The sequence below is a fragment of the Symsagittifera roscoffensis genome, chromosome 6 (genome assembly GCF_963678635.1).
Source record: "Symsagittifera roscoffensis chromosome 6, txSymRosc1.1, whole genome shotgun sequence".
In the NCBI taxonomy this organism is placed as follows: Eukaryota; Metazoa; Xenacoelomorpha; order Acoela; family Convolutidae; genus Symsagittifera; species Symsagittifera roscoffensis.
This window is the reverse complement of record NC_087067.1, coordinates 9591816-9619774: the sequence shown is the minus strand read 5'-3', so window position 1 is coordinate 9619774 and position 27959 is coordinate 9591816. Positions and strand designations below refer to the sequence as shown.

Sequence of the window (27959 nt, the reverse complement as noted above, 5' to 3'; positions counted from 1 at the left end):
AGCTGGCGCTGTCGGTACTCCTCACGCTGATTCAGGGCTGGAGCTTTCCTCGAGATGTAAAGGAAAGCTCCAGCCCTGTCTATGTTGGATGTTTTTTAAGTTTTTTTGCACCCCCTGAGGCGGAGGATTGCACTCCACCACTCCACAGAAGTGCAAAACTTATTTTTGTTCTTGAAATGTTATTGTGTCCGAGTTTTTTTGTGAGTACAATGCAAAAAGCTCGAAACCGATGTAAAGTTTGTAGGCTTAATTGAATCCGAACACAAGCTTCTCAGGACTGTGAGCACTTGGAACTTTAATTATCATAATCGCAACATCGGACAAAACGTTGCCAATTCCAACGAAACAGATAAGAAAAAGTGTACTCACATTATCTTCCTCTAAAATTCCATGAAACACAAAATTCAGACAAAACCAAAGTAACCGGTTGCTCTGCTAGTGGCACAGATAGATCCGATCACAAAAAATTGTGAATTGTAGTGTTTTTTGTTCGATCGTCATAGCAGATCTTAATGAAAGTCTGAACCCAAAACCAGAGGCGACTGAGAGCAGGAAATTTTATCAAAAAAATAATCCAAACAAAAATATTTGGTTTTCAATGATTTATTTTTGGCCACGAGGCACAGTTGGAAATGTACTATCATCATCATCATCAAATCCAATTTTTGAATATAGTGCTGTCCCTGTCCTATCAGATGGGGTTGGCAGCACCAGGCAATGTCGAACTGCAGCTCTCCAAAAAATACGGTCTTGTGGGTCAGTGTGGGTAAGGCAACGTTCCTTGATATCATTTTTCACACAATCTAACCAGGTCTTTCTTGGTCTCCCACTTATTTTGAGGGAGGAGATCTTCATATCACTGGCCATTTTGATGCATGAAGCTGAGGGAGCGCGCTCATTATGGCCAAACCATCTGGTGCGTCTGCTCCGAAGGACGTTGACAATGTCACACAAGTAGAGTTTATCAACAAGTGCACCTGGGTCATAAACACCGGGCTTAACGCCACAGATCCAACGGATCCTTGAACTGTCATTTCGTTGGAGTCGTTGAAGATCTGATACGTTGGGACCCCAAGTTTCAATTCCGTGGAGCATCGTTGATCGTACACAAGAAGACTACACTTTTCCGCGTATTCTGAAAAATATATGCCGCGAAGGTAGTATGGCTGCATATCTACAACAGGCTACGCAACATCTGGCTGCAATTGCACTATCACAGCCCCCACTCGCACTGAGCATGTCACCTTTCCTAGTTCTCGACAGATACACAACTTCTCCTTTATCCTCTTGCGTTGTCATCTTTATAGGAGAGTTTGCTTCACTTTCGTCAGTGGCTGAGTCGATCAACAACTCACTCAATCTCCCTTCACACTCGTCGAATTTGTCAAGGACTTCCCGCATCAGTGGTCGGTTGAGACCTATTTTCAAAATGGACTGGGTTCCGTAGCTCTGAACCACTGTCCAGACTTCCTCCATGAAAGCTACTCTGTGTGCCATTCTGCCAGATAGGCACAGTGCAACCTTCCGTCGACACGAAAGAATATCATTTCTGATAGAAAGATTGTGTGTTTTGGTGAAGGGTTGGATACCCTCCCTTGAGTGTAATTTGAGTATTAAAGCACGTTAATGGTGATTTTGCCGGTGACCGGAGGGTAGAGTGGCAAGCTGACCGACGTGTTCCACACTCAACAGGGACATATAGGGACAACATCCACAACGACTGTTGGGTATGGTTGAAACAATTTTAGTATCGTTCGGGTACTATTTCATTAAAACTTAAGAGGTGGGGGGCACGATTGGCGCGGTCCGATTGTACCCTCCGTCGATCACAAATTTCCGAGTTAAGGGTCTTAACTCGGGTATTTTGGTGTAAAGGAGGGTATAGTAATATTCATTAACGACTGCTAATAGATTATTGTCCCCACTATATATTACTCATCTCCTATTTACACCCAAGAAACACCCAAGTTTTGTCGAAAATTACTGATTTTTGACAAACTATAGACCCCCAAATTTTTGGATATCCGAGCTTTTCCGAACAGCAAAAAGCTTTTATATAGGGAGTATCTACGTAGTTCGATCCCCCTAACTAAAGAAACCGCGTGAGAAAAGACTCAGTAAAAGTTGGAAAAAACCAAAATTTTTCGGTCAAAATTTCGATAATTTTCTGAATTTTGTCAATCTGTTTTGGGGATCAAGTTTTTGAGTTTTTAGAGTTAGAGCAAAAAAAATTTTTGTATTAGGAGCGTGCTAGCATAACGTGCTCGGCTGCCAGAAAAATTCTTGAGTACCCCTCCGATTAGCTCCGTGGATAGAGCTAACGACTTAAGGATTAGAAAAGGAAGGAATCGGAGGGACCAAATTTGATAGTTATTGGCCAAATTTTTGTCTTCAAACCAATTTTGGTCCGGTTTTTTGCATTATTCCAGTGCCGTACAAGGCTACTACGCTCGTTTCAATTATTTTTAGGCACTTTCAATAGGAATTGCGGAAAAAGTTTCTCAGAACCTACATAGGTGGTGAAAAAAGCCCATTTGGACAAACACGTTTTTGGCAGTTTCTCAAAGACTAGCCAACCGATTGGGATAATTTTGGTACCATAAGTCGACGCTTTAGACCACGTTTCCGGACCGCAATCGTTTTTGGGTTGATAATCTCGGAAAAGAAATTTTTTTTAGGATTTGTTGGTTCGGAGGGTCCAAATCACAGGTAACCCTCCGAGCGGCAGAAAATTTTATCAAAACACCTTTTTATCCAACTGGGGAGGTTGACCGTGTCAGCCAACCTAGTTTTAAGTCAGGTGGACCGCTTTTGGAGTTTTTATCGCGGTAACATAACCTTTTTTCTTGATTTATGGAGAACCCTCCGAAGTAACCCTCCAGAGTCAGCTAAACCCCTTAGCAACCCTCCTTAGTGGAAAATTTCCACGAGATCATCCAAAGAAGTTAAGAGCAGCCCCCATAGAGAATTTAGCTTGTTTTGACGCTTCCTGAAGTTAATTGAAGGCCCTTCTAAGTGAGGTTCAGAAATTAGAAAATTTTGGAGGTACCCTCCGAAGTAACCCTCCGGAGCATATTAAGCATCTTATTGGCCCTCCTTAATAAGTTTAGGGGGACCCTCCGAAGTAACTTGGGTGATTAATGTACCCTCCGAAGTAACCCTCCGAGGTAGGCTAAGTGTCTTAACAACCCTCCGAAATAACCCTCCGGAGTGACTTAAACTTCTTAGCAACCCTCCTTGTTAGAAGCTTGAGGAAACCTTCTGTGGCAATTTGGGAGACGGGAAATATCCATTTAATAAAGATCATATTAGGATATTAGGCGTGCTTATAAGGATCATAGGAGCCCATTTTGACCCGGAAATTCGTGATCAACTTTGGATTCTAGATCGGGTGTATCAGGAGTACCCGAACAAAATTTTTTTTTGATTGTGATTTTGGTTGTGTGGTTGCCTTGAGCTACTTAATAGGAAAGTTCGGGCAATCCGGGAACAAATAAAGGAAGACCTCGGTGAGTGTATTAAGCAAATACACACTCACTTGAGAAGAAAAGTTGTTCCCTACTCTCGTGCACTTGGAGCAGTCCGGGTGTGGGGGAGCTTTTTCTTAGACTTAAGAAATTTTCGATCAGAGGTTGCCTTGAGCTACTTAATAGGACAGCTCGGGCAATCGCAGGACACCTAAAAGAAGACCTCGGTGGGTGTATTAGGCAAATACACACTCACTTGAGAAGACTGTGTCCTGGGCTTTGTTCTTTCGGATCGTTCCGATTGATGGAAGTCTTTTTCTTTAAGACTAAGTTTTATTGATCTGTTTCTGAATCATCACTGCTTTTTACCAGGCAGTGTGCTGAGTTGAACCAGGCAGTGTGCTGCTCTGGAACCGATCAGACCCTAGTCATTGGGGACAGTACAAGACGGACATAACCACAAAGTTGAACATGAATACCCTGACGTGTCGGGAGGACGCAATGAAAATGATGGGCGGAGAAAGTCCCACAGTGTCGCGACTATATCGGATACCGGGCGTGGATTGGCTGCTAGTTCAGTTCCACGACTACGCTCCAGTACGCAGACTTGAATGGGTTGCCTCAGGACAATACCTTTGGACCTTTGAATACCAGGTCTCTTACGGACGTCCGACAGAGAGCCCGGGAACTGACGCCACCTGCTCGCAAGGGCAAGTTTCAGGCAGATAACAAGCCTAATAACAAGCATCACAAGATGTACAGGCAGTTTGCTAAACCACCCGGTCAGACGCCTGGCGAATATTCGAGGGACTACCCCCGAACGACCACGGTGGATGGAGATGACAAGAGATATGGGAAACTGAAGGCCCCAATAGGCGACGGCCTGTTTGCAGCTTATGATCCCTTAGATATGAAAGTGCCAAGTATCTGATTGTGGCCAGTTCCGATTATCTCTATACGCCCCGTTCTCTCTTTTGGCCCGATGTGATTTTCTTGACGGCACCTAAATTGGACTGGGGACAAGCAATCGGCATGATGATAAGTGTGCGAAGGGTGGTCAGTATGGAGCCGCAGGTAATAGTGGTTGCAGGCTCAAATGATCATCTGCAAAGCAGGGGCTTGTTGACACGTCTGACGGATGGGTCGATCCCGAGCAACGAGGTCATAGGGGAGGCGATAATGACATTGCTCTCGGCGATGGCTGAGGTAGAAACAGCGGCAAAACAACGTTTTACCCAAAATGTAGTGAAGGTGGTCTTTGTGTTGTCACCAGGGTACGCTGCATTGCCAGAACCCCTTCAGTTTGTGTACACGATGGTCACAACGATAGCAGAGGGACGGTTCAACGTGATAATTCCTGCCCCGAACAGAGTGGTAGACCCAGACAATTACTACCCGTCCCGATCTGAGCTTCCTGCCGTTTGGGCTGACATTTCCAATGCCATACAGGGACTCAAAGATTGTAGCACAACTCGGTTGGTGCTAGATGAGGTTCTGGGGTTGGAGCTGTCCAACTTTGCCAGATTGCTGAAGTTAAGACCAGGGGTAGATGACGATCATCTGTTAGTACAACAGGTGGCTGATGATCTATGGTTCAGACAGATGGATCATGCCGAGAATGAGCAGGGCAGGACAGTCAGGAAGAACATGACGTCAGCGGAAGAAGATCTCATGGCAATGGCAATGCGCACAAAGCCGCACAACAACGTATGGTTGTACTTGTCACCAAGGCTGTGCACCTTGGGCGAGGACGCGTTCGAGCATGCGCCGGCAGTGATCAAAGAGATACACGTGTATCTGAAGAACTTGTTTGATGCCCGGGAGTAAGCTGGGGGTATGATGTTGAAATTGATGCAGGACGTAAACACGATGTCACTGGACAAGTTCCAAGCTGACGTGTTAGCCACGAGGGCACAGTATGAACGATCTGATGCCATCTTGGGTGGAATGGGAGTAGTATGGACGCCATCCTTCCTGTCGGCGTGCTATCCGAGGGCATCTCGGAACCTGATCGCGAGTTTCGTCAAAGACATCAGGAAGTTGTCGATTGGCCTGATACTAGCCCTATACGTGACATTTGGTCATGAAAATTTCGTGAAGGGACCGGCGAACCTCTTCACCCAAGCGTTGGCAGATTTGAGATTGGATGGACTCCTGACTCTGATTGCCATGACCTACAGTCGACTGGGCGATTTGCTTGTGCTGTTGCGTTACCCTGAACAACTCCAGGGACCAAGTCGTGAGTTCAATGCGCAGTTGGAAACCGCCTTGCTCAGGAAGATGAAAGACTGGAGGACTCTCCTGCTCCAATACCTCTTGCAACAGAACAGAAGCGTCACGGGAGAAGATAAGGTGGCGCCGGATGCGGGTGAGTGTAAGCAGTATTGTGGCATGCCCTTGCTGACAGATTTGGCTGTCATGATGCGGATCGATCCGTTGGCTCTGATTCACGGACTGCGGGAATTCGTTACGGTGGTGTATGGAGCGGTGATGTCTTTCGCGTTCCCGGACGTGCAAGTCAAGGCATACAGGAATTCTGTGTTGTATGTCAACCTGGTCTCAGTCATGGATTGTTCCGTGCTGAATTGGGTAGAGCAGAGGGAGCGGAGAGGACTGGCCAGCGACGATAGGCTGTTCGGAAGAACAGCGGAGCCAGGTTGGGTGTAGATGGATTCAACAACCACTTCAAGTGCCGAATGGGCCGTGAGGACCTTTCCCACATCCAGTTTAACCCGAAGCTTTGGAATTTGAGACCAGTAGTGAAGGATACAGGAGCGGCTATGAGAGTCCCACTCTTGCCAGAAGCCTACGCACACGCGAAAGAGAACCAGCAAGCGTGGCTTTCTGGGTCCAGGCCGCTGCCGGACCAATGCCCTCGATATCCACCGATACGCAGGGTGTTGTTGGGAGTCACATCTCTCTTCATTGCCCCTCGCATCGGAGCAGCTCGTGATGCAGAGAAGAGAATGCTGAAGTGGAGTGAAGGGATGGAGCCGCGCTTCATCAGCTGGAATGTTGCAGCCGCGCACACGTTTGACTTCTCATTTCCTGATGCTTGGAGTAGGAAAAAGATCAAGGCACTACCTTCCAGGAGACCAGAGGTCTCGGCTGAAATGTGGAACGAAGTGTATACTCCCACAGATGACTTATCAAGACTGAAGTGGTAAGGAGAAGCGAAAGTAGTGATGCTGGAAGTGGCAAAGGAGAGCAGAGGAGGCTCATACATAACGATAGAGGACCTGGCACCACATGGCGAGGAGTCCGTAGAATTCCTGGTGAACGATGAATTGTTTTATCACGCAGGAGACATGACCGTACCGGCGCGGCCGGATTCGGGCACAGACACACGACAAGGCCCTTCAGGACTCAAGTCGAAACCTGATGCAGATGACGATGAATTGATGGATCAGGACGATAACGATAACGACATCGAGGGAAAGACGGGAAAACCGGGTGAGACGGATCTAGGAGCGTTGGAGAGAGACTTGCTAGAATACCGGTTCAGTGAAGACGACGATGGGGAAGTCGATGGGAGTCTATTGCTAATGACGCCATCGTCTTTCATGTCCCCCACAAAGGAGGCGTCGGCCGACTTATCCCCGATGGACCCAATAAGTCAGGCGAGAGAGTGCCGAAGCAGGGATCCGCAAAGATTGCTCCATGAGTCACCGAGGAGGAGAAAAATTGAAGAATCAATGAGGGTATCCTTCCTGAGTACGCTAACGGAAGAGGAATGGGAGAGATATCAAAGTGAGTTAGAAGGCAAGACAGGGGCAACCTGGAGCCGAGTGAATTTCATGGAAAGGTCATGGGACGTGATACGACGATATGGGACGCAGTCCATAATGAAGGTGGGATTGAACCAACCCATCATGCGTGAGGTCTTGGAGAAAATAGTGAACTCCATGGAGTCGGATGTTCTGACCGAGTCAGTTACAGAAGACAGTACCGATGATCAGCAGGTCACAAAGAAATTACCTGTCAAACGAGCCAGAAAGGGGCTGAAGCGACTAAAAGGGAAGACAGGAAGTCGAGCCGTGAACCCGAGAGTGGTGAAGTCGAAAGCCAGCGCAGTGGTGGCCTCTCTGACGAGCGCAGGTCGTTCAGGCGAGTGCGGGCAAGGAGATGGTACGACACTGACAGGGGGAGAAAAAGAGAATCTGATACCCCCTGTGCTCTTGGCAGGTCTGACCACGACAGCCATGAAATCAAAGAAGACAGCACGAACCCTGGCAGACACTAAGCTAGAGATGGAGATCATCAGTCAGTGTCAGTGTGGATCTGGAGGACTTGAAGATTGCAGGCCCTCGCGAACCAACATGGCCAAGTTGAAACTGGAAGGACAACTCGACGTGGTCGAGTACAGTCGAGTTACTGTGCCGGAATTGGTCCACATGGGAGATCCAGCAGGGGGTTATGTGGAGATGTTGAAAGCGAAGAACTCCGCGAGAGGGCACCTGATGGCTTGGAGCGAGAAGCGAGCCATGCAGGAATATCTGAAAGGGCTTACGGAGAATTCTAACTTAAATCGGAAAGAATACGGCACGGTAATGTTCTCTGAAGCGAACGAAATCGGATTGAAAAAACTACTAGAAATTTCTTGGAGGGCGGCCCTCCAGATATACTTCGACGAGACGATGCATGCACCTGCGACGGTGGCAGCGTACCTGGCTCATCCGTGCACGAGAACTGACCTGCAAGTACGGTTGGCTTGGTGCTTGATGGGCATCAAGAAGGCGGAATATGAAGCCAGTAATGATTCGAAATCACGGGAACAGGAGCTGGAGTTGATGGAAGCTCTGCGAGCGTTGATTTCAAAAGACGATTCTGCGATAGCATGGGCTAAGCGTAAGGATGCTCTTTGCTTTGTCAGGTTCGTGGTGGATCGTATCCCCACTCCTGTTTTGGAAGAATGCATAAAGATCATTCGGCAAAAGGGAGTTGATTGTGAAAGAAACTTCCTTAGGGCACTCCTGGAACTATATCAGGATATGCCGTTGACTGTACCAAATAGGGAGTCGAATGACATGGAGAGCTATCGCAAGTTGGAAGAAGTGAGAAGATATTCCAACAAAGAATTGAAAGTGAACCGGGAGTTGATTGAAGCAGTCAGGGGGCAAAAAGACTTTGCAACACTAGGGAAACTGAAGTCGTTCCAATATGTGTTTGGCATACCGGAGATGGCGTAAATCCCTTCGTGAATGAAGAAGCCAGGGAAGCGTACTTCGACTATGAGCAAGTCATAGTACTCAATTTCTGGGTTGAACGGATTAAAGAAACTGGAATGCTGATGGTGGAACAACCCAAGCTGGGAATTATCTTAGAAGAACGAGTGGTTGAACCCTCGGTTCCCGAGCTAAAGGGGCAAGTGAGTTTTGATTGTGGTTCTTGGGACGGTCCCTTGAAAACCAGTCTAGTAACGATGTGGGAACTCATGAAGCCTTCTTGGTGTCCTCATCCTAACGCCGGTTTAATCTGGTACATGACGGCGGATATCACGTTGGACCTGAATGATGACGCGAGTCTACATGATCTGGCCATGATACACCATCTGCTGGCCATGAGGTTGACAAAGCGGAAGAGCAACCCATCCACGGAGCTATCCGAGGAAGGTCCATCGAGCAATTGGTTGAAGCAAGGCACATGCTTAGCTCAACATAGTGGGATGGAAGGACATGTTTGCAACTTGGGGCACTGCCTGATTACGCTGAGCGAGCAGCATAGACAACTGGCACGATTGTACGGAAGATTGAGCATGTTGGACAAGAGTGGAATGGAGTTAGTCGCGGACTGTCATGGGGTGACGGATGTAAACTTGACCACAGCCTTGGGATTTTGTAGCATGACGAGTTCGATAGAATCGCTAGAGCGCCTGGAGCGTGCCCATGAGCTAGTGACGTCCCTCAGCGTGGAAGTATTCCCTGGAGCATTGCAGACAGAGCAGAAGGTCGGAGGCTGGCGAGAAGCTCTGGAAAACGAAATGAATCTGAAGGATAGTGAAGCATATCATAAACCAACTGGTTCAAAATATCTGGTGGGTTCAAGCTCCGCACCATATTGCAATAGTAGGTATCCTACGCACATGGTGGTGATGGATGCGAGGACGCAGCAGGTGTTGATTGACCAACTTTTCTCTGTGCCAAAGTGCGTGAGGTTGGCCAGAATGTCGGAGAGGTCATATGATTTGTTGGCGAAGATCTTTCGGGCAGTCCCGAAGAGATCTGAAGGCAAATTGCAAGACGTAGTGGGTGAAGAGTTCCTGAGATTGAACGAAGGTAATGTGAGTGAGTTCCAGAAGCAGAAAGCGAGTGGAGCGTTACCCACTGAATTCCCCACCATAGAAGAGAAAGACGATTTACACAGAATTCTTATGGAGGTGGAACCGTTGCTGGGAGCCTCAGGGTATCGTACCCGAAGGAATATAGTGAGAACCCATGGGGAGTATCCTTGCCACTGCTTGGCGCAGACGTTGTGGTACCCCAAACGCGGGAATCTGATGCTAGTATGGGACGTGGAAGAGTTGCCCGATCAGAATCAACAGGTGTCAATCGTGGTGGTTAGTGCCATGCTGGCAGTGAGATGGTTGGAGGCTAACGCGGACACAAGTGAACAGGAGACGGCCGTGCCGACTCCTGAACAGCTGAGCAACGTGAAGATGAGTCATGAATTGGATCTTTTCAGAACCACTTGCAAGGTTCTGAGAATACCCAAAGCCATTGAAAGAATATGGTCAAGGCAAAGATTGATGCCTTGGTTCCGTGCAGTGATGACATCATGGATGTATGAACGCGCGAAGCGTCACATGCCAAGGAACACGGAAGCCTATCAATCTTTCCAGCTAGATATAGGACCGGGAGTCTATAAGAGAGCATTCCTGACGCACAAAAACGCGGTCACCACGGCGGTAAAGCGAGTAGCTGGAGCGCCTTGTGTAACTGAAGATGAGAAGAAAGAGGTCTTAAGAGCTGACCTAGAAAGAAATGTGAGCCTATATCTTCACAACATTTTTTGCAGGAACCGGGTGCAAAAGGTGAATGTGGACTTGCTACCTTGTTGCAAACCGAGGCTGTTGGAACAGTGGAACAGGAGAGTTGGGGCACGGCCCGCAACTCCATGGACATGCTTGAGAAAGTCCTAGAAGACAGCGAAGCTGAAGATCAGGATGGAGAAGCGATGGAGTGAAGATGATGAACGAAGAGAGCAAGTGAAGACGTGAGCAAGAAGAGAAGAGAAGGAGAAAAAACTTGATTGTCTTTGTGTGTTAAAACTTGAACCAATCAACCAAGTTTGATTATTGAACTTGTTAAACTTTTTGTTTTGATTGAGTTTGGTCAAACCAAACTTTGAAAAGTGTTGCAATTGTTAAAATTGTTGAAAGAGAATTTTAGTTATACTATTTATGTATATAGATATAGAACATAGGTGAGTATATTTACCTATTTAAACATGACTGAAGTTTTTAACCTGTGTAAGACACAATTTCACTGTGTGGCGACATGGTAAGTTTGGGTAAACTCGCTCGAGAGGGTGAATAACTCAATAACTTTCCTAGCCACAGAGTTTCTTAGTTTTAATATTGAAAGGACCGCATAAATAACTGATTATACTTGGTGAGTGATGTTAAGTTAATTTTAACGGGTGCATGGCCGTGCCACGTCCCACTTTTTAATCACAAAGAGCGTTTTATGGCAAGACGACGGAAGTAGTCAGAAAAGAAATTTTATCTAAGACACTCCTCATGGTGCAAATTTTGTGAAAATGTTGAAAGGCAGTGAAATGTAGTACGATACCATTTGTGAACACGTAGTGAGTTGAGGTGGAGTAGATAAATTTCATTTTCTTATGCGATTTGTAAGATTGATTACAGAGAACTGGAACACTACTTGACGATAACCCGGTGTTATGCGATCAATAGGGACATTGATCGGGACTTGTCCGGGGAGTATGTGCCATTCTGCCAGATAGGCACAGTGCAACCTTCCGGCGACACGAAAGAAAACGAATAAAGGCCTTATTAACGAAAAAGTATTGCGAAGGAGGGTAGGAATATTCTGGAATTTTTATTTTCAAAATTTCGATCGAAGAGTGAATATTTCTGAGAAATAGAAAAAGACGGCCATTTTGACGAAAAAGGACGAAAAAACAGAACAACGACAAATCTTGTGGAAAACGGTCGCACAAGAGACGAGAAATACGAAGCCTCTTATCGTGGCAACAACACACGATAAGACTCTTAGCAGTAGATATTAGTGGAGAAGGAAGCTTCAGTGGGGAAGGAATATTCCACGGAACCCTCCCGTGCCACAAATTGGAAGAGATAAGAACGTTATCTCAGGAAGGTTACGGGAGCGGTGGCTTGGTCCCCCAGAGACTGTTGTATGTGAAGGGACTATATAAAACTGACTTTGTAGCTACTTAGATGTCGTAGAAATCTGAATTAACACCGGTATTTTTTGATTTTTTAGAATATGAGTAGCTAGAAAGAGGAAAGGGTCAATCCATCTCCAATGGATTTAATATAGAACTGTCACACAAAAACATATTAAAATAGGTTGTTCGAGCCGTGTTTTTAATGGCAATCACGTAGTCTGAGGATCCGAGACTCAGCTATGTGGTTGTGTTCGTATGTAAACGAAAACTGATCAAAAGTCGTTAGACTGATGGCCTAAAAATAGTAACTTTTTACTTACCCCTAAACAGACCAGAAAACCAACTGGCAAGGTCGAGATGTGAAAAACGAGTAGGATTAAGGTAACTGACGCCTGCCAGTCGTTAATAGGTACTTTTTCTACGCTCCGTCGCTGTGTAGTATTTGGGCGAATGTTACACTGTCCAATCTGCTTCCCGTCCTTTTCTCATGGTCTCGTTGATGTACCTCCCACTCTTCTTCGGGTAATGTTCCCAAGAAGGGTACTCTGGCAGTGCCTTCTATCCTCCTTCTCCTTGGTGATTCTATGAGGAGTCTTTGTTCATTGTCTTTTGAATTGCCCGGAGAGTTGCTCTCCGGCAAATTCCGTTTCATTTCCGCAAAAGCTGACGGAGGCTCCAGTGTGGAAGAACATTCGTTTGCTGGTTCAGTCGTTTCCAACGCGTCTGCGTTGTTTTCAAAGTCACTGAATAAATGAAGTCCTTCAACACTTCTGCTCTTCTGCCCTCTGTTTACAACAAGGTAGGGGATCTACATTAGATTCTCTGTTTCTGCAGAAGCTATTGTGAATTTTCACCGTCTCTACCAAAGCCAGTTCTTTTGGTGGTCTTTCTAACATCGGGTCGACAAAAACGTTACTGCTTTCGGCTTCGGTCAAAACACTCTAATTAACTTAACTACATGCAAAATTAGTGAGCTCATGGCTGGGTCTCAGTATCCCCAGACCACGAGGTCACTCCTAAAAACAGGGCTACTACTACTTGTTATATTACTATTGTTTTTGTTCAGTAGATAAAAATCATCATCTCCGTCGAAGATGGATCAACCCTTTCCCCCAACTCTTAGCTACTCATCCTTGCAAAATGAATTCAAATGTTAATTAAATTCAATTCAAGACATAACCGGGAAGCTAAAAGTTTATATAAAAGAGTTTCAGTTCAACTCCCGAGACCCCTCCGGATTCCTGAATCCGGGGAAATAGCGTCCTTATCTTCCTTCCGGAAGGCTGTCTTCTACCCTTCACCGTTGTTGTGAACGGCCTTGCAACTATTGTAGCGACACAATAGTTGCAACTCGGAGCGGTCTCTGCTAACTCTGCAATTCGTTGTCGTTTTTCAATCACAATTCTCGTAGTTATCGCTACCGCAACTATTGTTGTTCTGATTTTATTCTGGTTTTCTTCCAAAATGGCGGTTTTTGACGCTTCCCAGAATTATTACGTCATCACTTCGAATTTTTAAAATTTCAAAATACCAGAATATCTTGACCTTCACCGTTTGACTAATCGTCCCAATGACGTTGTTAATCTCTTAAAACCGTCAATTCGGAAGGTTAGCTGCTAAAATTTCAAATTCATCCAATCTGCAGTTTTGTCCATTCTGGTCGAATGTCACATACTCCCCGGACAACCCGGTCAATGTCCCCATTGAATCTCGCAATGTTCGTAAAATTGGTACAAGGTCATCGAACAGAATTTACAAAATGCACGAAATTACTTTTATCCCCGTTAAATCGACTCACTGCAGAATATAAGTGGCATCATACTACACTACTATAGCCTTCTAAATTTATTCACTAATCTGCACTTTCGAGGATATGATCTAATATAAAACATTTTTATATCATTTTTTCTGACTTCCAAGGTCAATGCCCTGATTTAAAACTTTTTCTCCTAGGTTTTAACAGGTGTTAGTTTGCAGGACAGTCCTGCCAACCAACAAGCTAAAATTATCCTACTATGCTTCTTCCCTTCGGAAATTTTAGTTGTTATTGTCCTGAATAATAAAATTGAGGAACTCTGTGGTTAGAAAGAACAATGAAACAATCTCCCTCTTCAAGAGGTTACCCAAGCCTTTCATGTCACCACAAAATGTGTGTCAGTTTTCCTAGTTGATTAAAACGGTCATGCAGGCTGGAATATTTAAATATACTCTTTACTCAAGCCTTTCTAAATAAATAGTAAGTGTCTCTAAAGCCACTAACTAAAATCAAAATGCAATTTTAAAAATGCAACAAATTCTTTATTGCTCAAAACTCAACTAACTGTTTCAGTTTTCAATCACAATTTGGTTGCTTAGTTTCTCACTTGAGTTTTCGTCACACACATAAAACAATTCTGAGTTTTAACTTCTTCTCTGTTGTCACTTCTTTGTTTCTTCTTTTTTCGTCGTTTAGAAGTTCTAAAACTTCTAAATTCTTCTAATTTTCTTACTTTTTGCATCTTGTTTTTCGGCCATTTCTCAATGCTCCATCTCCTCCTCCTGCGACATTGACTCTGCAATTTCAGTCTCTGTGTCTTGCAACACATCGTTAGCTATTCTGACGCTGTTGGAAGCAGTCCTCCAACACTTCTGCTCTTCTACCCTCTGTTTACAACATGGTAGGGGATCTACATTAGATTCTCTGTTTCTGCAGAAGCTATTGTGAAGGCACAACGTCACGTTTCTCTCCAAATCTTCCTTCAACATCTCTTCTTTCTCCCTTCCAACAATTTCACTTGTCCTGGAAATTCTCTTCACAGCGGTGGTCACTGCATTCCGATGAGTCACGAAAGCTCGCTTGAAAGCTCCTGCCCCAATGTCCAGCTGATACTCACTGTACACGCTGCCGTGCTTCGACATGTGCTTTTTGGCATATTCGTACAACCAGGCAGTCATGTTGGCTCCAAACCATGGCATCATTCGTCTTCTTGCCCATATCTTTTTTACTTCCATCGGAATGTTCAGAATCTTGCACATGGTCTCAAAAAGATCTAGTTATTTTAGACAATCCAATTTCTGCAATTTTTCTCTCGTTGGCGCCTCCTGTTTATTGTTCTCTCTCACATGAGCCTCCAGCCACCTCATCGCCATCATAACTCCCACCATCACTATTGTTATGGGCCGTGATGAGTCTGGTAAAGATCAAGTCCCAGATCAACACCAGATTACTACGCCCGGGATACCACCATGTTTGCAGCAAGCAATGGCAGGGAAACTCATCATGCGTTAACATGATGCTCCTCCAGTTACGCTTTCCCGAAGCTTCCAGTAGTGGTTCCACTTCCATCATTACACGGTGGTTTTCATCATTCTCATCTACTGTATTGTAATCCGTAACGGTTGATCCTCTCTGTTTTTGTCTTTCAAAATCGCTGAAGTTCCCTCTGACGTATCCCATGAACTTCTTTCCCAGTATCGATTCCAACTCCTCCTTAGTTCTCTCTGGAACTGCTGAGAACACCTTGCATAATAACTCATAAGATCTTTCCGACATTCTCGCTAATCTCACACACTTATGCACTGAGAGGGCTTGATCCACGATCATTCTCGTACTTTTTACATCCACAGCTACGAAATGCACTGGGTATCTGCTCTTGCACATTGGAGCTAATGTCGATCCCACCAAATATCGCGCTCCCGATGGTCTGCGATAAGTTTCACTATGTCTGATTTTCATTTCCGCCTCAATCGCTTCCCTCCATTTTCCTATGTGCTTTTGCTCAGTTTGCAAAACCCCTGGGAACACTTCTACACTGATGGCCGTGACCATCTCATGTTTTTGTTCTAGATTCAATAGTGACTCTAAAGAACCAAGCATGCTGTAGAATCCTAGTGCAGTCACTAGATTCACCTCGGTTCCTCCATGGCAATCTGCGATCAATTCCGTTTCCGTCTTCGCTTTCATCACAATGTTCCCAAACAATATTCTCAATTGTTTGTGTTGTTTCTCCAAGGTTTTCACGCAATCTAGACTTCCACAAACGTGACCTTCAAGTCCACATACTTCTGCCAGACAGCTACCAGGTTTAACCCAGTCTTCTGGTCCCCAGCCAGGCAACTCCACTTTGTCTTCCCCGTTGCTCTTAGAGGCTGTTGTCATCACATTGTATATGATATTAAGATCACGCAGGTTACAGTCCGCATTTAGTTCCCTCTGTACATCTTGCGTTGCAAGTAGTATCGAATCAGCGTTGGGATTAGGACACCACGATGGTCTCATCATTTCCCACACTACCATCAAGCTCGTTCTTAGTAATTCATCTGAGAATCCCAACCAAATTCCACTCGTTTGTCGGATTTTGGCACGGAAGGTGCAGCTACCTTTTCTTCTAGGACTAGTCCCAGTTTGGTCTGCGGGTTAGCAGCGCTCCTAATCGTTGCAATTTTCGTCGTCCAGAACCTCAGCAACACTGCTTGTTGGTAATCAAAGAAGCAATCGCGTATGTCTTCACTGAGAAACGGGTTGTACGCCATCCCTATGACTCCGGACACGTACCCGTATGACTTCTATCTGATTGATCCACGGTATTCATTGGATTTCGGCAGTACTCCCATGGATTCCTTAGTGAGCCTCAGTTCTTTGTTCGAGAATCTCCTGATCTCGTCTATCTTCCTCATGGGTTCTAGCTCCTCGGGTTCTTTCATGTTCACCCTCATCGGCTTGCCCTGATGCATTTCCAGCAGTGCTAGCAAGAGTAAGGCTTTCGCTCGTTCATCACCCTCTTTCAGCATCTTGACACAGGTATTCAATGCGGGCACTGAAATTCGCTCTATCATGAATCGGATGAAACAGAGAGCGTCCCTCCGCTTCGCGCACGCTACTGCCATTCCCTCCTGGATTATCAGATCCCTCATACTCGTCATCAGGCAGACCTTTTCTTCTTTCGATCTCTTCCTTTTCTCTGAATCATATTCCTCGCGAGTCAGTCCGATCATGCACCAGGCGAACCTCAGCTGTATTTCAGTCCTCACGTAGGGCACTGCTATCAGAGCGTGTATCCTTGGTCTAGTCCTCATCTCTTCCTCAAAGTACCGTAACACTACAGCTTTCCATGGAAGGCTCACCAACTGATCGATCGTTTCCGCAAGCCTGCATCTCAGACGACGCTAGAGTCTCGTATGCTTTCTGCTTAAGGGTGGTGCCTTGCATCATTGTCTCCAGATAACCTTCCATGGCACTCTTGTCTTCCAGAGCCATTAAGTGTCCTCTGGCCGAGTTTCTGTACTCCAACATCTCCATGTACCCACCGGCGTTTTCATCTATTGCTACAGTCTCCGACAGTGTCAGTCGGTTATATTCCACTGGGACCAATTGTCCTACGACACTTCCCTTTCCGTGGTTCATGGGAGACGGTTTAAAGTCTTTCATGGTACTTTCTCCACATTGGCTGAGTATTTCCATTTCTAACGTTGCTCCAGTCAGAGTGCGGTCACTCCGTTTGAATTTATAACCTGTCGATATATCCCCGCCATGAGAATGGGCGGCACCATTGCTACATCCGTCAACATTCTGTCTGTGCCAGGCAATCGATCGTCACCTTTCCCAAATCCATGACTTCTCCAACTCGCTTCCTTTTCGCTGAGTTGACAGCTTTTATCGATATCTCCGAATCCACCATCGTCTTTCCCGCTCTCCCCGGTATCACTTTGCTGCCTAGTTTCATCTTCATCTCATTGATCTTATCAATCACCAATTTCGATCGCATCGTTCCTTTCCTAGTTTTCGACAGATACACAACTTCTCCTTTATCCTCTTGCGGTGTCATCTTTATAGGAGAGTTTGCTTCACTTTCGCCAGTGGCTGAGTCGATCAACAACTCACTAAATCTCCCTTTACACTCGTCGAGTTTGTCAAGGACTTCCCGCATCAGTGGTCGGTTGAGACCTATTTTCAAACCACTGTCCAGACCACTGTGTAGCTCTGAACCACTGTCCAGACTTCCTCCATGAAGGCTACTCTGTCCAATCTGCATCCCGTCCTATTCTCATGGTCTCGTTGATGTACCTCCCACTCTTCTTCGGGTAATGTTCCCAAGAAGGGAACTCTGGCAGCGCCTTCTCTCCTCCTTCTCCTTGGTGATTCTATGAGGAGTCTTTGTTCATTGTCTTTTGAATTGCCCGGAGAGCTGCTCTCCGGCAAATTCGGTTTCATTTCCGCAAAAGCTGACGGAGGATCCAGTGTGGAAGAACCTTCTATTGCTGGCTCAGTCGTTTCCAACGCGTCTGCGTTGTTTTCAAAGTCACTGAATAAATTGAAATCCAGACTGGGTATTCCTACTGTCAATGCTTTATCATCCTCCTTCTCTGCTTGATCGGGATCCTCTTGCATAGGCTCTTCCGATCGACGGCTCCCTCCCTGCCCATCATTTCCTCCTGACGTATCTCTAGAACTTGAAAGTCTTTGCTTCTCAGTCTTGGCCCCTTCCGGAAATTTCGGTATGATTAATCTGCCAGCAGATTCATCTTCCTCTTCTCCATGGACCACTTTGATTTCCTCATAGCCGAGGGGTGCCAGGAAGGCTCTCGTTTGCAACGTTCCTCCCACTGTTAACCCCTTTTTCACACTGTTCAAAATCAGGGAGGCCTCAGGTAATTCGGCTCTGCCTCTCATCCTCATGGGCGCTAGGTTTAATTGCATCCATTCCGTGTCAAAAGCTCCAGGCTTCGGAGTCGCGGCATTGCTTATGCGCCTCCTCGTGGCTTGATCCCTATAAGCAAATCGCGTATACTGTAACACTGCGGCATTCCTGCCCACAAAACACGGATCCACCATTTCCGAGAATTTCGCTACCCTCCTTTCATTGGTCTCAAATGCTCTCAATCTAGGAGTTTGTACTACGGAGACTGCTCCGAGCAACATTCTTCTTATAAGAGGGAATTCAGGGATTTCCTCTGGCAACTTCTCGTAATCACCCCAGTCTTTCGTTTCCTCTCTCACCTTGTGGTATGCCGCAGTGAGACAAGGAATTCTTGTTATCTCACCATTCGTCTTGTCATAGGGCCTTAGGTTCCAGAGCTTCGGAAATACTTCAATGTGCCCTCTCTCTACTTCTCCCATACGATCGCGGAAGTGATCATCAAAGTTGACGACCGTCATTTCTGGCTCTGTTATCTTTCCAAACAACAGATCTTCGCTCATGAGCTCTCGCAAAACATGCTGCTCACACCAGTTCAGCACACTCCCGTCCACTGCTGATATGAGGTTCAGGTGCAGCACCGACCTCCTGTACGCTTCCACCTTAACATCAGGGAACGCAAACGTGACTGCTGGTCCATAGATCACTGTCACAAACTCCGTGGTCCCTCTGATCAGCGCTAAGGGATCGGTCCTCATAGCTAAGCTTAGATCAGTTAGCAGAGGCATGCCCCCGACATGTCGTATCACGTCTTCGTCCCTCTCAATCATCTCATCCTCTCCTGTTCCAAAGCGATTCTGATGCAGGAGGTACTGGATAAGAGTATGTCTCAGATCTCTTATCTTATTCCACGAATCCGTGGCTTTCTTCACATCAAATTTTTCAGGTTCATCAGTCCTCCCAAGTTTCCATGGGTTATTGCAATCAATGTTAGAAGTCCATCTAACCGCAAGTTCTGAACTCCTTCAGTGAGCAGTACTACCGGTCCTTTCACAAAGTTTTCTGCTCCAAACGTCATGAACAAGGCTAGCAGTTCAACGATTGATGCTTCCACTACTGCTTGGAGGAATTCTTTTATCAAGTATCGAGAGAGTTTTGGGTAGACTTTTGCCAAGAAGGACGCGGTCCATCCGGCTCCCAGCCCTTCCAGCATGCTATCAGTCCGTTCAAAGCCTTCTTCTCCCTTCACCTTCTCAGTCCAGAAAGTTTCCAGGGTAATTTGGCACACTCTGTTTACAAACTCGGCTGCCTTCTCCTCGACATTTTCGGCCAGGTTCACCTCCTTTACAAGGTAGGCATGTATCTTCCTGATCATCACTGGGACTTGCTCAAAAGCATCCGCGCCCAATGCCGCTACTCGGGGAGTTAGATGTAGCCACTGGTTAACTTCTGGTTTGGTTCTCAAAACCATCGCCTCCAAGTGAGCTCTTGTATCCTTGAAGTTATTTCTTCTCTCTCCTTCCTCTTTTATAAGTCGTTCGACATCGCCACAATTACTCGATGGTCGTCATCTATTCCTGGCTTCATTTTGAGCTGTCGACTGAAGTTGGACAGTTCCACCCCAGCACCTCGTCCAGCACTAGCATGTGTAGCGCATGGTCCTTGAATCCTCTCAATGCGTTCGAGATATCCGACCACACCGCAGGTAGCTCAGCCCTGAGTGGTCTCAGGTTCTCCATCTCTATCAAGCGATTTGGGGCCAATATGATTACATCATATTTCCTTCCGAAAGCAAGGCCACGATCGCATACACGAATTTCAGTCCATCCGGGAGATGTGCATACCCCGGAGACAGCGCGAACACTGCTCTCGGTGTCATCTTGGTGAAGGACCCCTCCTTCATCGTACCCACCACTTCACCCATTGACTCGAGGATGTCTTTTATTGCTGGCCATACAGCATTTTCTGCCGTTGTAGGCTCTCTGAGTCTGCTCAGGAAACCTCTACTGTGTAGATGGTTATTGATGCCAGCAAACACGATCGTGATTGGGTTCATCTCCGTCTGTCTTTGTACTCCGAGAGCCATTGACAAGGATCGCAGTAGGTCCAGATCGACCGCTGCCAACATTATGACGTCCGGCCAAAGCAGAGACTTGGAAGTGTGTACGAACTCTGAATTCGCTACTATCATAATCTTGGCCTTCCTCATTTCTGCTTTGTCGTACGCGGCAAAGATGGTCTCATCTTTCTTTATCGCTTTCAATCCGCCGTACCTTTGGACATCACCTTCTTGATTCACTTGTTTCGGGTATACTGTTTCTTTCACATGACCTGGGGGTGTCTTCAGCTGCCTGAACATCTTCACATGTTGTCCAATCGGTGCCCTCGTCGTCAAGAATCTCCCAGGTCTCTCTTACCGATTTCCTTCATCGTGATTCAACCTCACGTCTTGTAAGTGTCTTGCGTTCACTGGTCCCATTGTGTTATTAGAGGGCAGTCCCTCTAGGTCAGCAAACCTCAAGGCCGTCGTGGAGCTGAAATTTATGCCAGCGGCTATTAACTAGTCTACGCCTGTTATCAAGTACAGTCCACTAACTGATAGCCTCGCTCCATTCAGCATCCTCATGGCATCCGCTGCAAAGCTCACTGTCTGAAGGTTCAATTTCATCAGGTCATCCTTGAATATGTGCCATGGAGAAGGTATTGGCCTCGACCACATTAGAGAGCTCCTGTTTGGACGTCGCTCCTCTCGACTGGTGCTCGTTGTCTCAGATCTCGTATCCGATCTAGAGGCGCTGGTCGTTTCCGCTGTCGAGTTGACAGGTCCTAGTCTTCGTCTAGGGTTGATGGTCCTCCTCATGGGCGCTTCTCCAATCGATCTCGTACATCTGTTCTGTGCCCGGGTTCGCTGGAGCTTTGCGGTTTATGGATGGTCACGGCTGGGACCGCTCCCAAGCGTGTTTCCAGGTTAGGAGGCACAAAGGTGGTAATTGTCGGTTCGTTAAATACTCCCTCTTCCTTCAGCACTCACCTGTCAAAGAGTTCTACTTCCAACTCATCCAATCGCTCATGGAAAACTCTGTTCAACCAAGCCTGTCCTTCTATGCTATCAAAGTGAATGCCGTCAGTGGTCAGCCTGGCCTGATCCATTGCCCTCAGTTCGTGCTCGATATCCATAAGGATCATCCTTCCGGCATTCTGACTTATAAATTCCTCAGGATGTTGTTCCACCTGATCACTCCTTCGTTGTGTCTTCTCCCTGTTGCAGTCAATGTCCTCGTGTTCATTGGCACAGTGCAAACGGTCAGTACAGCGCAGTTGAACTTCTGCCAGAGAGGAGTAAACAAGCATACCACCATTGATTCCCATAGTGCTTCCTCCTCATCCGAGCTTCTCGAGATGTTATTTGTCCCAACTAGGATCATTACATTAGGGATTCTCCATGGATTCATCAACCCCACCATCCGAAATAACTGGGCTATCGTCGCTCCTCCGAAAGCCATCACCGCGGTGATCCAGGAGGTCCTCAAGTTTGAGAGCACCCTGACCAAGCTGTCTCCCAGTATCAGATGTGATGTCCCCAGTGGTGGTTGCTGCAGGTTTACTGCCGGGTTCCAGGTCGCTCGATTGAAGCAAGCTCTCGGATCCGCCTCCGGAATTCCAGTGCAGTTATACTTCAACTGATTATTCTTTTGCACATCCATTACCCGTGACACTTTCTTCGCCGGCATCTTTTGTATCTTTCTGTCTGGAACTTTTGAGCTCCCCATTGCTAGCGTTGCATCGCTAACTCCCCTTTTGGTGATTACGTCTTGGGAGAGCTGTACTCTGCCCATGTCGTCAACCGTTCCATAGGGTGCAGTCACCCCGGAACCTGGCGCATTCCTGTTGGCCACTAGTCGTCCAGCTGTCTCTATCAGCTTCCTCATCGTCTGCTCCACGACTGAGTCAACTAAGGTATCTCTCGGGTCCGGGGTTGTCACTCGACCTGTTGTAGCTGGGAGTCGCGTTTCTGTCGTTTGACTCATTTCTCGAGGCGTCAAGAGCTCCATCGGGGACTGCCCACGAGGAATACTCCTTGCATGTATCACTTTTTCCACTGCTGTAGTCAATGCCACCCGTTCCGATCGCTCCTTGTCGCCTCAAACGTTCAATTTCTTCACCCTGCTTTTTGTTGCAGTCTTCAAACAATTTCTTCCACATGTCTCTGTCGTCCTCCGTAATGAGCATGGTCTTAGTCACTTCATCCAGCTCCTTCTTGATCCTTTCCAGCTCATCTTGCATCCCATCTAGATCTTGCATGGTTCGGTTCGTTTGAAACCCTTTTTCTACTTTCGCCCTCTTTGGTGGCACAGCTGCTCTCAGTGGTGAACCAGACGAGGCAGCCTCGCTGTTCATTTCTTGATGCATTCTCGTCAGCCCAGGCTTGGGCTTGGAGGGCAAAGGCATTTCACCTGGTTGATAAGTCCTAGAACTTCCCAATCCAGGCTCATTCGCCAAGTCACTCCCTGAGAGAGCCCCGTTTCTCCACCTCATCACTCTCATGTTCGGGCGGTATAGTACTCCCCTCTCTCCGTATGCTGCCATCAATAGGACTTCCGTGGAGCGGTCCCCACGGTTGTCATGCCCCAAGATGTTTATCAGGGCTGTCAGCAACATGACAACCTCTGGGTCCTCCAGAGCGAAGTCTCGATCCATTAGCCGACGATAGATCGCATCTAACATTGGTCCTACAAATGCCTCTGCCAGGTCCATCAATTCATCCAAGTTGAAGTTATCCATTCTCTTTTCAGATTCGATTCGATTTGATTCAATGATTTGACTCAAGTGAGTAATTAAATGATCAATCAGGATCTAGAAAAGAGGTCACGAATATCACACTTGTCCGTTTCACCTTAACTTCTCGTTAAAATTTATTCAAAACAGTCAGATAAAAAGATTTTGATTCTAAAATTTCTTAAAATCAATCGGTCTCTAAAATTTGGAACTCGACCTAAGATCCAAACTTCGGATCTATTCCTAAGATCGTTATTCAGTTGTTCGTGGTCTGAACAGGACCTTAATAACATAATACATAAGATAACATAACACACATTACCTACTTTAATCTGACACCCTCTTGTATGTCACCTTAACTCAGCCTATACTTAAGTAATAATTCTTATGTAAGTATACTTGTATATTAGTATCAGAGAAGATTACGTGTATGAGCGCGTACAGTTCTCGAGGATGCAGTCGTCCTCTGTTCGGGTCGTACACTGAAAGCGAGAGCTCCTTCACGTCCATTTCCACAAGGAAGTCCCTCAGCCTCGTCAAAGACAAGACTAGGTTTTCTGGGTCCACGTGCTGCTTCTCTGTCGCCCTCGTTACCAAGAAGCATAAGTACTTTCCCGGTATCTGCGACACCGCCGGAGGTAAGGCTGCTACGCCTCCTATCCCTGGTCTTTGCTTCCAAAGGAATTCTATGTTTTTATATTCTCTCTTAAAATCTGCTGCTAACGCTGTCTTAAAACTCATGTCTGCTGTGATTGCTATTGCACATGTTCTATCTGTGAGTATGAAATTGCTGTCTTTTAGTATTATTCTAGTTTAATATTCGTTTGGTAAGTTAAAATATGACTCAAATACCCTCCCTATGTCCGGTTTCTTAGGGTCCTTGCCTGTTTCCGCTTCTAAATCTCCTGTCTCTCATGCTATTCTTATTTTTTTTTAAATAAATTTTCATTGAGGGTAAGTCATACCCCCACTCCCCGGACAAAAATATCCATCGACGTCCCCGTCGATCGCATACCGGATATCAAGTCGAGATTGGAAGACGGAATGAGTAGTCGCCCTTACTGGGCAGCCCAGGAAGGATCTTCTCGTTCGATTTTCCTGTATTTCGTGCTTTCACGATCTACATCTTGAATCGTAACAGTGGTCTCCTTTGGGTCCGACGTCATTTCGTTCAACCACTCCAAGACACGCAGATTCGTCAAGTCTTGTTCATATGACTGCTGTTGCTCGTCGTCGAATTCTACCTCGGGTTTCGACCGGTCATCGACCCACTCATCGTCGTGATCATCGACTATGTGAATGTCCTGTGACACAGTCATTTCCTCTAGACCCACTACTTCTTTCCCTATCTTCTTTAGGTCTATCCTGTCCACTTCAAAATCGTCGCCGTAAGGGTTATATTTCTTCTTGGATCTTGCCCTGTCATTCTGACGAGTCTGTATCGTGAACGGAAGATCCGGTTCTAAGTTCTTGGGAACCTCTCTTTGTTCAGGGTCTTGCCAGTCCTCTTCTGCGTAGGGTAAAGTTTCATCGTCTGCTTCAATCACCTCATTTGGGTCCAGGTCCAGTGGTTTACTTGTTCCTTCCTCTATGACTTCATTCCCATCGTTCTTTTCCCTGGTGCCCTTCTCATTGACCTCACAAGCAGGGTCCATCATTAGATAATCCCCTTCTTCCATGTCTGCAGGTATACACCAGTCTTCTGTCGATGGATTGTGTGGCCTAATGTTTCGTAATGAGCGGCTCGGCCAGTACACAGTCTATAAAAGCGTCCCTCCTGATGCACCTCCGTAATCATGAAGGGTCCCCTCCACTTTTTAAAAAGCTTTTTCGTTCTTTTTGGTGGTATGACGTTCTGAAATACCCATACGTAGTCCCCTACCGAATAAGCTTTTGCACCAGCTGCCTTCTTGTCAAATCTTTTCTTCTGCCTTGCTAGTGCCTGCTGAGTATTTCGTCTACATAAGTCGTTCAACTCTTGCTGACGTCTAATCACATAGACCTGTGGCGACGTCTTCTTCCCCTCATACTCTGGGTAGAAGAAAGTCAAGGGCAAGGACTTCTCGTGCCCGGTCAGCATCATATGTGGACCAACTCCGGTGGTGGAATGTTGTGTGCTATTGTAAGCTCCCATCACCTGTGGAAGATATCTGTCCCAATCGGTCATGTACCTGGATGGATCAATATACCCTCAGCATCGACACTAACGTTCGATTCTGCCTTTCCACTAATCCATTTGTCTGGGGATGGTATGTCGTAGAGTGAGCTTGAGCAACCTGTGAGCGTCTCATTAGCTCTTTCGTGAGCTCTCCTACGAAAGCTGTTCCATTATCCGATTGAAACGTCATCGGACAACCGTGTCTCTCTATCCACGTATTGATCAGGTGGTCGCACGTCTCTTCCGCTGAGGCAGTTATGCAGGGCACGGCCTCTGCATACTTCGTGAAGTGATCTATCATGACCAAGGCCTGATTATAACCACTGTCTGTCATGCATATCTTTTCGACCTAAGAATTATTGATCCGAGCTCAGAAGGCCTATAATCTTCTAGTTCAATGCAAAAACCTCGATCTAAAACACTTTAGTTGAAAAAATTTTCGAAAAACTATGCTACCTGGACCCCTCCGGATTGACGAATCCACTGAATCAAACACGTTAAGTCGATTTCTCTGCAATCCGGAAGGCTTTCGGTAAACGGGTCTTAAAACCTGTAGATTCACTAGTGGACGTTGTCCGAACAACTATTTTCACTGTCCTAACTCAAAAATTTCAATTTTTTTTTTGATTTTTTAGTGTTCCGTTTTCTCAAAAATTGCGAAAATTCGGTTTTTGGTACCAAAATAGTTCCAACCACTTCTGAACTAAACTCAACCGGTTCTACCTATTATACTAGCACAGTTACGATGTAACTCACTACTTTAGCGCTTTTTTCCGTTTCAGAAAAATATCGATATTTCAAAAATCGCGATTTGTCGGGGGATCAAAATATCGCTTTTTTGACCCTGAAAACCGGTCCGCTTACTGTGTTTTTCACTGAAAAACGATGTGGGAGTATTAATAGGCTATATAAGTAATAATATTAGTAATACTTTACCCCTCCGGGTTTGTTCAATATCCGAATTAAGGTGCTTAACTCGGATTTTCGCAGTTCGGTGAAGGGTCACTACAGTGCAGCACTGTCGAGCCCCCCACAGATTACTTTCTTATTTTTTGTACCAAAAGGGATACAAAACTTGTTAACGATACCCAACAGTCGTTGAGCCCCTCCTTGTTGCTCCTTGTACTGCTTACCGCATCAGTCTTCTTAACTAATCCCGAGACCCTTCCGGATTGAGCGGAAATCAGCAGACCCTTCCGGATTGAGCGCAATTTAGCATTACCGTGCTTAAATACTCAAACAACCCTACGGTACAAGCCTCACAAACGGGCCACAAAAATGATCGTAACAATCCTGATTGATATAAATGCCTGTAACAACACTATATCTATCAACAACAAATGGGAGGGTCGGATCACATCTTGTCTGGGGGATGATTTCTACAGATTTTTTTACTTTTTTACAGTTTTTGGTTTTTTCTGTTTTTATGTTTTTTCTTTTTCTTGGGTAGTATACTACTTTTTGTTTGGTTTTATGTATATCTTTAAGTGTTTTTGGTCACGAACGACTCAGTAGATGACGCGACCGCGAATCCCCCCACCCTTCCTGGTTTGTGAATTTTTGGTCTTAACTAGGTTAAAAAGCTATTCACGGGAATCCGGAAGGCTTTCGCGTTCTGGACTACCCCTCCGCCCCGGCGATTAGGGCCTATTAAGGGCGTTATTATGAGCATCGGCTCGGCGGTGAGTGCTCGTTAATGGTTCTGCCGGTCATGATGTTAAAAAAGAATAACACCCAGGAGCGCCATAAAACATCTATGTAACATTCGCCCGGAAGTACATATCGACGGAAAATAAAGCTAAGCTATAAAAACGACTGGCCAGCGTCTAAACTAAGCTCTACATGCTTTTCACCGTCTCTACCAAAGCCAGTTCTTTTGGTGGTCTTTCTAACATCGGGTCGACAAAAACGTTACTGCTTTCGGCTTCGGTCAAAACACTCATATTAACTTAACTACATGCAAAATTAGTGAGCTCATGGCTGGGTCTCAGTATCCCCAGACCACGAGGTCACTCCTTAAAACAGGGCTACTTCTACTTATTATAATACTATTGTTTTTGTTCAGTAGATAAAAATCATCATCTCCATCGAAGATGGATCAACCCTGTCCCCAATTCTAGCTTCTCATCCTTGCAAAATGAATTCAAATGTTAATTAAATTCAATTCAAGACATAACCGGGAAGCTAAAAGTTTATATAAAAGAGTTTCAGTTCAACTCGCGAGACCCCTCCGGAATCCTGAATCCGGGGAAATAGCGTCCTTATCTTCCTTCCGGAAGGCTGTCTTCTACCCTTCACCGTTGTTGTGAACGGCCTTGCAACTATTGTAGCGACACAATAGTTGCAACTCGGAGCGGTCTCTGCTAACTCTGCAATTCGTTGTCGTTTTTCAATCACAATTCTCTTAGTTATCGCTACCGCAACTATTGTTGTTCTGATTTTATTCTGGTTGTCTTCCAAAATGGCCATTTTTGACGCTTCCCAGAATTATTACGTCATCACTTCGAATTTTTAAAATTTCAAAATACCAGATTATCTTGACCTTCACCGTTTGACTAATCGTCCCAGTAACGT

General features: G+C 45.9%; 1 protein-coding gene across 2 annotated transcripts in view; it reads right to left on the bottom strand.

The window, feature by feature from the left end:
* Positions 1–27959, bottom strand: part of LOC134848482 (long-chain fatty acid transport protein 1-like) — a 348156-nt gene that overhangs the window by 32473 nt on the left and 287724 nt on the right. The window lies entirely within an intron of this gene.